The following is a 14,872-nucleotide window of genomic DNA, read 5'->3' on the forward strand; positions in this document are numbered from 1 at the left end:
TTCCTAGGATGGCTTGGGTCACCACTCTGCTGGTTCTGGTAGCCTGTTGGGCAGGTAAATATAACTGCATGCTTGATCTCAGAAGCTAGGTCAGGAAGTGTGCCTGGTGCATGGCACACCCACATTTATAGACCTTTTGGTGACCTGTGGTTCTGTGTTGTTTCAGGCTCCAGCTGTCAGTTAACTTTGACTCAGCCACTCACTATGTCAGTGACTCCAGGAGAAACTGCCCAACTCGCATGTGTTCTGAGCAGTGGATACAGCATCAGCAATGCCTACATACGCTGGTATCAGCAGAAGCAAGGGGAGAAACTAAGATACCTGCTGATTTACAAGGATGACTCTACCCAGCATAAAGGCTCTGGTGTCCCTGACCGGTTCACTGCCTCTAAAGACCCTTCCAGGAACACCTGCTTTTTAACTATCAGCAGGGCTCAAGGGGAGGACGATGCTGATTACTACTGCTCAGACTGGGACAGCACATCTAACCAGTACACAGTGATACAGCTGCATAGAGAAGAGGAACAAAACCCCCTTTCACGCATAGTGACACAGTGCCTGGAGCCCATCTGTGTGTCTCTTGTTCCTATGAGATGCCCCGGTCGATTGGCTCCTGGCTAAATGTGATCTCCAATTCCTGTCAGTCCTCATTGCCTTACAAAGCTGTGGCCTTTACTGACACAACATCACTGGCCTGATGCAGAGACTGTGTTAAAGACAGTAAGGAAATCAAACCAGGGCACGAGGGATCACAGCCCCAAGGATACCAGTGGGAACCATTCCACAGTAGGCATTATACTGTGATATGGGACCAGCCGAAGCTGGTTTTTGAAGAGCTCTTCTGGCTAATGGCTGGTACCGTTATTACACTTCTAGCTCCGGATCATAGTTCTGTGGAGTTGCAGCCTAGAAGGGACCATTGTGATCATCCAGCCTGACTTCCAGTGTGAGAGAGGCCACAGAACTTCACGCAGTAATTCCTGCCTCACGCCCAAAACATCTGGTGGAACTCGCCCATCTCTTTTAGAAAGACCCTGCACAGGCTTCATGTACCACAGCCCTTTGTAATCTGCTCCAGTGCTTAACTACTGTGCATTTCATTTCCAGTTTGTATTTTTCTAACTGCAGCTCCCAGGCATTGGATCTTGTTCTGCCTTGGTCTGCTAGATTAAACAGCCCTGAGTATCTGATCAAGTCACCTCTTAATCTTCTCTTTGACAAACTAAATAGTGAGAGATAAAGTCACTCAACCGACGATTAGTGTTTGCCAGGCCAAGAAATATTCACGTTGCTCTTCTCTGAACCCTCTCTACCTTGTCAATGGCCTTTTAAAATTGCAGACCCCAGACCTGGACACACTGTTCCAGTCATGGTCTCTTGAGTTACACAGACAAGGGTAATCTCACCTTCCTTCTCCTACAGCGCCCTCACAGACGCTAGTGCTGATGTTCCTATTTGCATGGAGTTGTCCTCCTGGAAGTAGAGTGAGCCCACCTCTCGGGTGCTGAGGGCTCCCAACTCCCACTGACTTCCACCAGAGCTGCATGTGCTCAGCACTTCCCCGGATCGGGCCCAGGGGGCGCCCAAGCTCCACGTACTCCACATTTGTAAAGCAAAGCCAGTACCGACAAGGGGACCTAAAGCTGCCGCCACTGGAGTCCTTTGCCCCGGTGCAACTTCCCTCCAGCTGAGCAGCAAAGTTCTAACCTGGTCCGTGTTCCTTTGAGACAATGCCGAGGCTGGGAGGCCAGTGGGCTCTGCCGCTTATTTCTCATGCCTCTTTGTAAAGATCATTGAAGGCTTCGCTTTTGCTTTTCAGAATAATCCTCAATATTCTTTAAAACGTTCCTTTTAGAAAGCCGTCCTTCCCCAGCAACCCTACAAGACCAAACCAGTGTGAGCATTAAGGGATTGGATTTCCGGTTTTGCCCTTTAATTGCCACGCAGGGCACGTGGTATCTGGGCTCATGGAGCTTGCGAGGATGGGATGCTGCGGAGCATGACCAAGGGGATCATTGCTATGGATTTTCCCTATGTGCCTGGGCCCTAAAGTGTGGGACCGTCTAATGGGGACCCATCCACACAAGGGATCACACTTTCCAAACCTGTGAAACGATACTTTTCAGTACAAATCAGGTCTCTGCAGAGTGCCGGGCCTCTGAGCTGTGACCGAAGCAATAACAGGAAGCGTGTCGGGGAGTCAGTGAGGCTGAGAGCACCGGGGCTGTTTAGAGACACAAGAGTTGGGGTTTGACTGAGGTCAATTGAGAGGCAGTCAGGACCTCACAGGATTTAAGCCCTGAGAGACTCTATACAGACCAGCAGGTGGCAGTCTAAGACCGCCCAATAGCATTAGCAACACACCCCTCTGTAACTTGCGTCCCAAGGGAAGGGCTTTGGGAAGTTGAAGGCCTTAGGGCCCTAGAACTTGAGATAATTGTAGATCTCGCTAGACTATCTGAAGGCAGGGTCGGTCCGGGACCAAATAGCGCCCCCAGCGAGGAGTCTTCGGTGCCCCCATCTCCCCATCTGTTAAAGTTTTGATTTCTGTATTTTTATTGCATTTGTAGCCCATTTTACAACTTTGATGCATGATTAGCGTGCATGATTTATCCCTGTCATAAACGACGATAAATTTGAACTCTAGGATCTCTAAATCTGTATTTATTGATGCCATATAAACACAAATGGGTTCGAAAGAGATCTCTTGAATATGTCCTTGTTTAGTCACTACTTACACTCTTCAGGTATTAAAACACAAATATGCTTTCACAATTAAACAAGAAAACAAGGTTCACAATGTCACAGTTGGGCTCCAACTTCACCTCACTCTTAGTTCTCAGAAAGTCTGGAAGGTTCCACAAGTTTCTACAAAGGTCCAGAACATTCTAGGAGGTCAGTGAAAAATGAATCCACATACGGCACACCTGAAACGTTTTACTTCAAACATTCTATTTTCTCCTTTGTTCCTAACAACAAAACCAGCCCCCCGAGGCCGACGCCACGAAAAGTCAGTGGTTTTTCCAGTACTTAGATCCACCAAGCTAGCGTCAAAACAGCTTCTATAATACCTTACAGGTTACCCAGAAGCCAAAACAGAGTTCCCTTAAAGCAACCCAGCCTTAGGTCTCCACCCAGACATCCAAGTCAAATTTGATGAGGGTTACCGAAAATCTTATTGATCATATAAGAAAGTTCTACCAATCTGAAGGGATCGGACACATTACCTCCCAGGTTAATGAATATTTCAGATCTTACCCCAATACAGCTTACAGCCAATTCTTATTAACTGAACTAAAATGTATTTCAAAAGAAAAGAGAGAGAGAGAGTGTATTGGTTAAAAGACCAGTATGCATAGAGACATGAGTGCAGTTCTGAGATCAGTTTTATAGTAGAGATGGTGAGCTTTGTAGTTGCAAAGAGTTCTTTCAGAATTAGTCCATAGGTTATAGTTTTCAGAGTAGCAGCCTTGTTAGTCTGTATTAGCAGAAAGAGCAAGTACTTGTGGCACCTTAGAGACTAACAGATTTATTTTGGCATAAGCTTTCGTGGGCTAAAGCCCACTTCATCAGATGCATGCAGTGGAAGATACAGTAGGAAGATACATATATACAGAGAACATGAAAAATGGGGGTTGCCATAGCAACTCTTAACGAGACCCATCGATTAAGGTGGGCTGTTATTATTAAGGACTGGGAGTGGATGAGTCATTTTACAAACTAAAAACTATTTCCCCATGCTAATTTTCCACCTACTGTTACTCACACCTTCTTGTCAACTGTTTGAAGTGGGCCATCCTGATTATCATTACAAAAGGTTTTTTTCTCCTGCTGAGAATAGCCCACCTTAATCCAAACAACCCCACAATGTGTCTTACTGAAGCCAGAATGATCAGAGAGCACAGGGTTATCGGGAGAGCAGAGAGCGGGAGGCTGCCTGCTCTGTGCGCTCAGCCCATTGGAACAACCTCCCTTGGGTTGGCTCTGCCCCCTTACAACAGAGCACAGACTGGAGAGGCAGGAGCCTTGGAGTGAGCCATAGATTTGCATGAAGGGGCCGTTCTCCAGCTCAGAGGGTATAAGAGAGAATCGGTGGGTTCCAGCCAGAGACCCATTTGCCACAGGAAGCCGAACTCATTGGATTCCCATCATGGCCTGGGCCTCTCTGCTCCTCACGCTGCTCACTTACTGCATTGGTAAGGGGGGGGCTGATCTGGTGAATGAAGCAAAATAGGAATTTATAACCAGCTGTCGCGCTGCTCTCTCTGCAGGCAGCGCTGAGAATGGTGGTTCTGCTCCGTGCTAGGAGGAGTTCTGATGAGCTTGTTTTTCACATTTTAGGTTTCAGTTCCCAGCAGCTCCAGTCGCTGAAGGCATCCGAGTTAGTGTCTCCCGGAGGGACCGTGACCCTCTCCTGCAGCCTGAGCAGTGGGGCCCTCACTGATCACAACCACCCATTCTGGGTTCAACAGAGACTGGGGAATGTTCCTCGGCTGATCATGCACAGCACGAGTACCAGGCCCTCGGGGATCCCAGCGCGTTTCACTGGCTCCAGATCGGGTAACACCATGTCCTTGACCGTCACGGGGGCCCTAGTGGAGGATGATGCTGATTATTACTGCTCTGTGTGGGCTGGGAGCATTCAGCACAGTGACACTGTTAGGTGGGGAAGTGTTACAAGAACCTCCCTCTGCAAGACGGGCCATAGATCTTCACCCAGTAACTCCTGTCCCAAACCCGAAACATGGTTAAAGGACCCATACAAGGGATCACAGTTTCCAAACCTGTGAAACGACACTGCCCATGTCCTTTTCAGTACAAATCAGGTCTCTGCAGAGTGCCGGGCCTCTGAGCTGTGACCGAAGCAATAACAGGAAGCGTGTCGGGGAGTCGGGGAGGCTGAGAGCACCGGGGCTGTTTAGAGACACAAGAGTTGGGGCTTGACTGAAGTCAACTGAGGGGCAGTCAGGACCTCATACGATCTAAGCACTCAGAGACTTTATACAGACCAGGAGGTGGCAGGATAAGATCGCCCAATAGCATTAGCAACACACCCCTCTGTAACTTGCGTCCCAAGGGAAGGGTTTTGGGAAGTTGAAGGCCTTAGGGCCCTAAAACTTGAGATAATTGTAGATCTCTCTAGACTATCTGGAGGCAGGGCCAGTCCTAGACCAATTGGTGCCCCCAGCAAGGAGCCTTCGGTGTTCCATCCCCCCATTAGTTTTGAATATTTTTATTGCATTTATAGCCCATTTCATGACTTTGATGCACAATTTGCGTGCATGATTCATCCCTGGTCATAAAAGACGATACATTTGCATGCTAGGATCTGTAAATCTGTATTTATTGATGCAATATATAAGCAAATGGGTTCGAAAGAGATCTCTGGCGTCTCATTAAATATATCCTTGTTTAGTCACTACTTACACTCTTCAGGTATTAAAGCACAAGTACACTTTCACAATTACACAATAAACCAAGGTTCACAATAGCGCAGTTGGGCTCCAACTTCACCTCACTATGTTCTTATGTCTCACTGACTGACTGGTGATGCCCCGCCTCTTATATACCCGCGAGGACATGGCTGACAACACTCTTAGTTCTCAGAAAGTCTGGAAGGTTTCACGAGATTCTACAAAGGTCCAGAACATTCTAGGAGGTCAGTGAAAAATGAATCCACAGACGGCACACCTGAAACGTTTTACTTCAAACATTCTATTTTCTGACAAAAACAGCCCCCCAAGGCTGGCGCCCCCTAAGTGCAAGGCTCCCCAAACTCGGCACCACAGGTGGTTGCCTTCCTCAAAATCTGGTGCTGTCTAGAGGCTCTTCCCTTAGTGACAGCCTTGGAAATTCCCAACCTTGGCCCTGCAGCTGAGTCTGCCAGGGAGTGCCGTCCCCAATGGCATGGCTCAGTGGGGCTTGTTGCCACTCCTCCCAGTGACTACAAAGGTGCTTCCTATATTGGGGTCAGATGGCTGGTAGGCAGGATGAAGTTTTCCGGGCTTTGATTTTCCCATGATGCCCTACCACTGAGTCAGAGAGCCAATAACAGCTGAGCAGATTTGCATAACGGCTCGGGATGGTTCTGCTGAGGGAAATTTAAGCCGGGAGCATGGAGCAGGTTCCAGGGTGACTGAAGAGCTTCTCCTGGGTGCGTGAAATCTCTGCACAATGCTCTGGGCTCCTGTGATTGTTCTCCTGGGGGCATGGTGCACAGGTGAGGACACCCCGCTAGACCAGGCTTTGCTGTCCCAAGGCTCTTCTCTGGGATGTAAAGGCCCATGGGAGTTGAGGCTAACATTTGTGGCAATTGTGTGCATGGTCTTGTTGTTGTAGGCGCCAGCTCCCAGCTTGTGGTGACTCAGCCGCTCTCAGTGGCAGAACCTCCAGGAACTAGGGTAAAGCTCTCCTGTGCTCTGAGCAGTGGGTACAGCATCGGCAATGACAGGGAGCGATGGTACCAGCAGAAGTCGGGCAGTGCCCCACGGTTTGTGTACCACTATTACACCAGCGGTGACCAGGGCAGAGGCAGAGGGATCCCAGAGCGATTCACCGTCTCCCCTGACTCCTCCAACAACCTCTGGAATTTCGTCATCTCTGGGGTGCAGGCAGAGGATGAGGCTGACTATTACTGCTATACATGGGACAGTAAGCAGAAGGCCTATCACAGTGAGACATCCACCAGGGGAACTGAGATGAAAACCTCCAGCCTCTTGGACTGTGCCCTGCTTCAGCAGTAGGGTTTGAAGGAAGAATGGAAGAAATAAATGCCAAAGAAGTTACAGAGGCATAGCAGGAGGAAGGATTCTGCCAGGGAAGGGGGCTTGTACCCTTGTATGGCTCAGACGATTCTCTGGTTCTGTCCCAAACCCTAAGCAAAGCAGGGCAGGGGAAGGTCACTGCTTTTGTGATTGAGTTCACTTGTTCACTGCCAGGAAAAAGGCTGCTCCTGGAAAGAAGGGAAGGAAAGCGACTGTCAAAGAAACATCCATCTTCCTGCAGGGCCTTCTGGTGCTCCATGCTAACAGGGAAAAGCTGGAAACATTCTGCCTTCCTACCACCTCGACGAGGCACCAGGAGGGCTTCTAGATCTCCCAGCACGTGGCGCATGGGACAGAGGCTTCCTAGGGTGTTTGGGAGCCTTGTCAAGAGGGAAGAGGAAGAGTGGGGAGCAGTACCTGGCAGTGATCAGGAAAGCTCTGGGGCTTTGAGAGAGAATTGGAGGGTTCCAGCCACAGACCTGTTTACCTCAGGTAGCCGAGCTCATCTGGATTCCCCACCATGGCCTGGGCCCCTCTGCTCCTCAAGGTGCTCGCTGCCAGAGCTGCTGGTGTCCCAGAGCGTTTCACTGCTTCCATGTCTGGTAACACAGTGTCCTTGACCATCGCTGGGGCCCTAGCAGAGGATGATGCTGGTTATTACTGTGCTGCTGGGGTTGGGGTGCTCGACCCAATGACGAGATTGGATGACGAACAGAGAAAAACACCCCATAGGTTGTGACGGGCTGGCAAATGTGTCTTACATACAACACTCTTGTTAATTCACCCCAGAATATTTGCCTCTTTCACAATGGCTGATATTCAACTTGTGATCCACTAAAACCCCCAGATCCTTCTCAGCAGTGCTATTGCCTAGCCCATTATTCCCTAGAGAGAGTGGGCACCGCAGGCTGTGAAAGGACAGAGGAATCAGCGGAGATGGAGAATCCTGAGCAAGAAAGGCCCCATGACTGGCTGCCTGCTGGGCCAGAGGATAGAATCCACATGGGGCCGTCTTTGCAGATATTATCATGTGTTGCATCTGCTGGATGAAAGTGTCTCCACTCTCAAAACTGAGGGGCCCTAAGCAAGCCCTGAAGCTCTGGGACAATATGTGGAAGTCAAGATGACAGGAATGGACAGATTCAGCTTCTCCTCTACCCAATGATCAGAAGTTTAATAAACTCCTTGTGACCGGGGTCCCACAGGAGCCACACTGAGGTTACTCAATTAGGGTAAACTGCAAAGACTGGGGCAGACAATCCCCAAAGTCGGTGGTTTTTCCAGTACTTAGATCCACCAAGCTAGCCTCAAAACAGCTTCTATAATACCTTACAGGTTACCCAGAAGCCAAAACAGAGTTCCCTTAAAGCAACCCAGCCTTAGGTCTCCACCCAGACATCCAAGTCAAATATGATGGGGGTTACTGAAAATCTTATTGATCATATAAGAAAGTTCTACCAATCTGAAGGGATCGGACACATTACCTCCCAGGTTAATGAATATTTCAGATCTTACCCCAATACAGCTTACAGCCAATTCTTATTAACTGAACTAAAATGTATTTCAAAAGAAAAGAGAGAGAGAGAGAGTATTGGTTAAAAGACCAGTATGCATAGAGACATGAGTGCAGTTCTGAGATCAGTTTTATAGTAGAGATGGTGAGCTCTGTAGTTACAAAGAGTTCTTTCAGAATTAGTCCATAGGTTATATAGTCCCATGTTCATATTCAGGGTGATCCAGGTGGGACTGGAAATCTCTGTCTTATGACTCAAGCTTCTCTTGCATAATGCATCAAACAGATCTGAGATGAAAGGATCAGGTCCCAAGAGTCTTTTTATGCAGTTTTCTAGCAGACTCTTTGACGATATAGTTCTCGGTGAACAATAGGCTTTTGAAGTAACCTTCTATTTCCTAAGCATCACTGGTAATTACTGTATGGATTAACATAAGGTAATTTATCCATTACGCAGTTTATCACAAACTTTGAAGAGACATATAGACAAGGACATTATTTCACCCAAGGTTCACCTAAATGTTAATATTCCCTTTTGATCTCTGAATCAATAGCCATAGTAATAGACAGGAACAGTCTGTTTACATGGCTAATATCTAACAAGATATAAGTAAACACACACAATTAGTTTCATCTCTAATTCTCTAAAAATACAGGATTGCATTTGAAAGTTCTAGCCCATCTAACATGGAATGGCCCTAATTACCATTTACATACTTTTCCAAAATGTTTCTAAAGGTTGACTCTGGGTCATTAAGCCTGCGAGATGCTTAATCCTTTCTGGCCATGTGTCATACCCCCTTTCCTTAGAATTGTGTGATGAGACCTGCCTCCCATTCACAACCACATGGTCCATGGTGACTTCCATGGACAATCACATCACATGCCCCTGGCAGCACCATCACCTGCTTACATGGATACCAGCACTGTGAAAAGAGCTCAGATATTGTTAGCCTCCTCTGATACAGTTTAGCAGCAGGACAGCAGGGGAGGAGCCAGGACCACGTGACCAAACCGCTCTCTGCAGATCACCAGCTAGTGCCCTACAGACTTGGAACCAGTGGGAACCCTGTGTGGTGGGCGGATACCCAAGCTTGTCCCCAGCCCGAACACGGAAATCTACACAGCAATGAAACAACCTCACAGCCTCAGCTCGGTGAGCTTGAGTTGGCTGGCACGGGGCAGCCGCGGGGTTTTCTTTGCTGTGCACACATACCCACAATGAGCTGATGGGAGAACCAGAAATTCGGACTTGGGACCATGCAGGTTTGGAACTCCCTTTGGTGTGTCTGGGACCCGTGTCCCCGTCACTGATGGGATAATCCGGCCCCAAGAGTTCCTGGCTCCCAAACCTGTGCTAACTCCTCCAGACCATGCAATAATCAACCTGGGGATTTGTTCATGCCACTAGATAAAACTTGATGGCAAAGAGAGCCGAAGACAGGGGTCTGTAAAGCACCTGGCACAATGGAACCATGGTCCTGTCTAGGTGTCTGGGTTTCACTGTAACATGTATAAGAATAATCTGGCATAATTTCATTAACCTCTGGAGAACGGAGTTCAAAGCGTGACCGATGTCAAAGTGAAAATCCGTTTGGTGGTTCCACCAGTGTCCCCTGTTATGCCCGGTACAAATGACTGGAAATGTTGACACAACAGAGGCTCAGGACTGGAAGAGCAAAGAGTTGCAGATTTCAGGGGGCTGGTAAAACTGGGAAGAGATTTGTGGCGAGAACAACAGAGGAGAGGGTTGCAACGGGAGAAGCAGGTTCTGAACATCCTCATGATGTGTCTTACTGCAGCCAGAGTGATCAGAGAGCACAGGGATATGGGGAGAGCAGAGAGCGGGACTCTGCCTGCTCTGTGTACTTAGCCCGTTGGAACAACCTCCCTTAGGTTGGCTCTGCCCCTTTATGACAGACCTCGGACTGGAGAGGCAGGAGCCTTGGAGTGAGCCATAGATTTGCATGAAGGGGCCGTTCTCCAGTGCTGGGGGTTAAAGAGAGAATCGGTGGGTTCCAGCCAGAGACCCGTTTGCCACGGGAAGCCAAGCTCGTCTGGATCCACCATGGCCTGGGCCCCTCTGCTCCTCACGCTGCTCATTTACTGCATTGGTAAGGGGGGTTGATCCGGTGAATGAAGCAAAATAAGAATTTATAACCAGCTGTCGCGCTGCTCTCTCTGCAGGCAGCACTGAGAACGGCGGTTCTGCTCCGTGCTAGGGGGAGTTCTGATCAGTTTCTTTCTCATGTTTCAGGTTTCAGTTCCCAGCAGCTCCAGTCGCTGAAGGCATCCGAGTTAGTGTCTCCTGGGGGGACCGTGACCCTCTCCTGCAGCCTGAGCAGTGGGGCCATCACTGATCACAACCACCCATTCTGGGTTCAACAGAGACTGGGGAATGTTCCTCGGCTGATCATGCACAGCACGAGTACCAGGACCTCGGGGATCCCAAGGCGTTTCACTGGCTCCAGATCGGGTAACACCATGTCCTTGACCGTCACGGGGGCCCTAGCGGAGGATGATGCTGATTATTACTGCCCTGTGTGGACAGGGAGTGCTGATCACAGGGACACTGTCAGATGGGGAAGTGATACAAAAACCTCCCTCGCCACCTGTGCCCTGCTGGAAGCTGTGCTGGCTGCAGAGCCCAGGGTATGAGTGAGGTCTATCAGAGAGCTGAGCATCGCTCCCTGTGAAATCCAGCTCCTCCCCCTCTGGATAGGGACAACTCTCTCCCCGTTCTCCGGATACACTGAGCAGGGGGACAATTGGTGCCTCTTACACTGACTGTGGGTCTGCTCCTGCTAGAACAGGTCAAAGCTTGCTGGGCACGTCAGTGTCGCTGCTTCTGGTTCAGAACCCGAGAGGGCATTGGACACGTAGATGAAGAGGAGAAAGAGATTTACTCACACCAGCTCCAGCCTACACCCAGTGCAGTCACTGTGAGCCGTTCCCTTGACTGCACGGACACCGGATTGGGCCCTTCATCTGTGCACGGGGGGTCATAGTGGCAAAGAGAAGTGTTCTGGGCACTGAGTGGGCGGCAAACATCTCCATGGCAAACATCTCCATGGCACACAAACACAGCCCAGGAACTGGGGCCTCCCTTCTGGGACTTACAATCAGAGTGGGACATCTGTCTGAAAGGTTAAAAACATCTGGCCTGAATTCCCAGGTCTAGACGTGTAGCTGCCCTGGAACCACTGGAATGAGGGTGCTTTATCCAGCTGAGAACGGACCCAGAGTGCCCAGTGATGTGAATGTTTTATTATTTAGTTGATTCTTTCCCCCCTATTGCAGGCACCTACAAAACCTAAACTCTTAGACCTAAATTATCGTGATAATGAATGAAATACACAATGAGCTGTCCAGGTAACCCCTGAGACTCTGATCCCATCCATCCATAGACAGGCACCAGCATGACCCCTCCTCCTGCCTCTCCAGCCCCCCAGTCTCCTCCCCAGCAGCCTGGGGAAAACCCCGTGGCTGGGGCTTCACAGCATTGCTGGGAGACAATTCTCCTTTCGGAGAGGCTCCAATGTTCACAGTGCAGGCGACAACTCTCTGTTGGAGAATGGAAACGTGTATAGACAAGGATTATTGCTTCCTTGTTTCCTTGTGCTCCCCTGGCATGGCCACCTGTCTGTGTGTCTCCACCTGGCATCTCTTGTCTGCTGCACAGAGTGTGCGTTCTTTGGGTCAGGGTCCGCCATGTTGTTCTGGGTTTGTACAGGGCCTGGCACAATGGGGTCCTGTTCATGCCAGAGGCTCTAAGGTGCTACCGCAATGCAGATAATCAATAATAATGTTCATGGCGTGAAGAGTCTCTCTTTTACTGCATTTCCTGCGCAGCTCTTGCACACGGCCACTGACAGAGCCCCAGGAGCGCAGCACCTGTGCTGTGGGCTGAGCCTATAACGGTTCCCCCTGGGAGGAATCTCAGCCCTGGTCTACTCTAGGAGTTTAGGTCGAATTTAGCAGCATTAAATCGATGTCAACCTGCACCCGTCCACACGATGAAGCCCTTTTTTTTACTTAAAGGTCTCTTAAAATCGATTTCCTTACTCCACCCCTGACAAGTGGATTAGCGCTTAAATCGGCCTTGCCGGGTCGAATTTGGGGTACTGTGGACGCAATTAGACGGTATTGGCCTCCGGCAGCTATCCCAGAGTGCTCTACTGTGACTGCTCTGGACAGCACTCTCAACTCAGATGCACTGGCCAGGTAGACAGGAAAAGGCCTGCAAACTTTTGAATTTCAATTTCCTGTTTGCATGGTCACTTGCAGCTTGCCACGCTGGCCAGAGCTCATCAGCAGAGGTGACCATGCAGAGCTCATCAGCAGAGGTGACCACGATGAAGTCCCAGAATCTCAAAAGAGCTCCAGCATGGACCGAACAGGAGGTACAGGATCTGATCGCCGTATGGGGAGAGGAATCCGTGCTATCAGAACTCCGTTCCAGTTTTCGAAATGCCAAAATCTTTGTCAAAATCTCCCTGGGCATGAAGGACAGAGGCCATAACAGGGACCCGAAGCAATGCCGCATGAAACTTAAGGAGCTGAGGCAAGCCTACCAGAAAACCAGAGAGGCAAATGGCCGCTCTGGGTTAGAGTCCTAAACATGCTGCTTCTATGATGAGCTGCATGCCATTTTAGGGGGTTCAGCCACCACTACCCCAGCCGTGTTGTTTGACTCCTTCAATGGAGATGGAGGCAACACAGAAGCAGGTTTTGGGGACGAGGAAGTAGATGATGATGAAGTTGTAGATAGCTCACAGCAAGCAAGCAGAGAAACCGGTTTTCCCGACAGCCAGGAACTGTTTCTCACCCTGGACCTGGAGCCAGTACCCCCCAAACCCACCCAAGGCTGCCTCCCGGACCCGCCAGGCAGAGAAGGGACCTCTGGTTAGTGTACCTTTTAAAATACTATACATGGTTTAAAAGCAAGCATGTGAAAGGATTAATTTGCCCTGGCATTTGCGGCTCTCCTGGATGTACTCCCAAAGCCTTTGCAAAAGGTTTCTGGGGAGGGCAGCCTTATTCCATCCACCAAGGTAGGACACTTTACCACACCAGGCCAGTAGCACGTACTCGGGAATCATTGTAGAACAAAGCATTGCAGTGTATGTTTGCTGGCATTCAAACAAACATCCGTTCTTTATCTCTCTGTGTTATCCTCAGGAGAGTGAGATATCATTCATGGTCACCTGGTTGAAATAGGGTGCTTTTCTTAAGGGGACATTCAGAGGTGCCCGTTCCTGCTGGGCTGTTTGCCTGTGGCTGAACAGAAGTGTTCCCCGCTGTTAGCCATGGGGAGGGGTGAGGGGCTAGCCACGTGGTGGGGGGAGGCAAAATGCGACCTTGGAACGAAAGCACATGTGCTGTGTATGTAATGTTAACAGCAAGGTTTACCGTGAAAGAGTGTAGCCATTGTTCTAGAAAATGTGTCTTTTTAAATACCACTGTCTCTTTTTTTTTTCTCCACCAGCTGCATGTGTTTCAAGGATCACAGGATCTTCTCCTTCCCAGAGGCTAGTGAAGATTAGAAGGCGAAAAAAACGCACTCGTGATGAAATGTTCTTTGAGCTCATGCTGACCTCCCACACTGACAGATCACAGATGAATGCATGGAGGCAGACAATGTCAGAGTGCAGGAAAGCACAAAATGACTGGGAAGAGAGGTGGTGGGCTGAAGAAAGTAAATGGCGGGCTGAAGAGAGTAAGTGGCAGGCTGAAGAGAGGGCTGAAGCTGAAAGGTGGTGGCAGCATGATGAGAGGAGGCAGGATTCAATGCTGAGGCTGCTGGAGGTTCAAACCAATATGCTCCAGCATATGGTTGAGCTGCAGGAAAGGCAGCAGGAGCACAGACCACCCCTACAGCCCCTGTGTAACCAACCGCCCTCCTCCCCAAGTTCCATAGCCTCCTCACTCAGACGCCCAAGAACGTGGTGGGGGGGGCCTCCGGCCACCCGGCCACTCCACCCCAGAGGATTGCCCAAGCAACAGAAGGCTGGCATTCAATAAGTTTCAAAGTTTTAAACTTTTAAAGTGCTGTGTGGCTTTGTCCTTCCCTCCTCCACCATCCCTCCGGGTGCTTCTCTCCTCCACCACGCCTCCTGGGCTACCTTGGTAGTTATCCCCCTATTTGTGTGATGAATGAATAAAGAATGCATGAATGGGAAGCAACAATGACTTTATTGCCTCTGCAAGCAGTGATCAAAGGGAGGAGAGGAGGGTGGTTAGCTTACGGGGAAGTAGAGTGAACCAAGGGGTGGGGGGTTTCATCAAGGATAAACAAACAGAACTTTCACACTGTAGCCTGTCCAGTCATGAAACTGGTTTTCAAAGCTTCTCTGATGCGCATCGCGCCCTCCTGTGCTCTTCTAACTGCCCTGGTGTCTGGCTGTGCGAAACCAGCAGCCAGACGATTTGCCTCAACCTCCCACCCCACCATAAACATCTCCTCCTTACTCTCACATATATTGTGGAGTGCAGAGCAAGCAGTAATAACAGCGGGAATATTGGTTTCGCTGAGGTCTAACCGAGTCAGTAAACTGCGCCAGCGCGCCTTTAAACGTCCAAATGCACGTTCTAC

At 49.6% G+C, this 14,872-nt stretch overlaps 1 pseudogene; it reads left to right on the top strand.

The window, feature by feature from the left end:
• Positions 1–10,244: 10,244 nt before the first annotated feature.
• On the top strand, positions 10,245–10,935 carry LOC140898875 (immunoglobulin lambda variable 8-61-like; annotated as a pseudogene).
• Positions 10,936–14,872: the final 3,937 nt, after the last annotated feature.

The sequence above is a fragment of the Lepidochelys kempii genome, chromosome 15 (assembly GCF_965140265.1).
Source record: "Lepidochelys kempii isolate rLepKem1 chromosome 15, rLepKem1.hap2, whole genome shotgun sequence".
Classification (NCBI taxonomy): Eukaryota; Metazoa; Chordata; order Testudines; family Cheloniidae; genus Lepidochelys; species Lepidochelys kempii.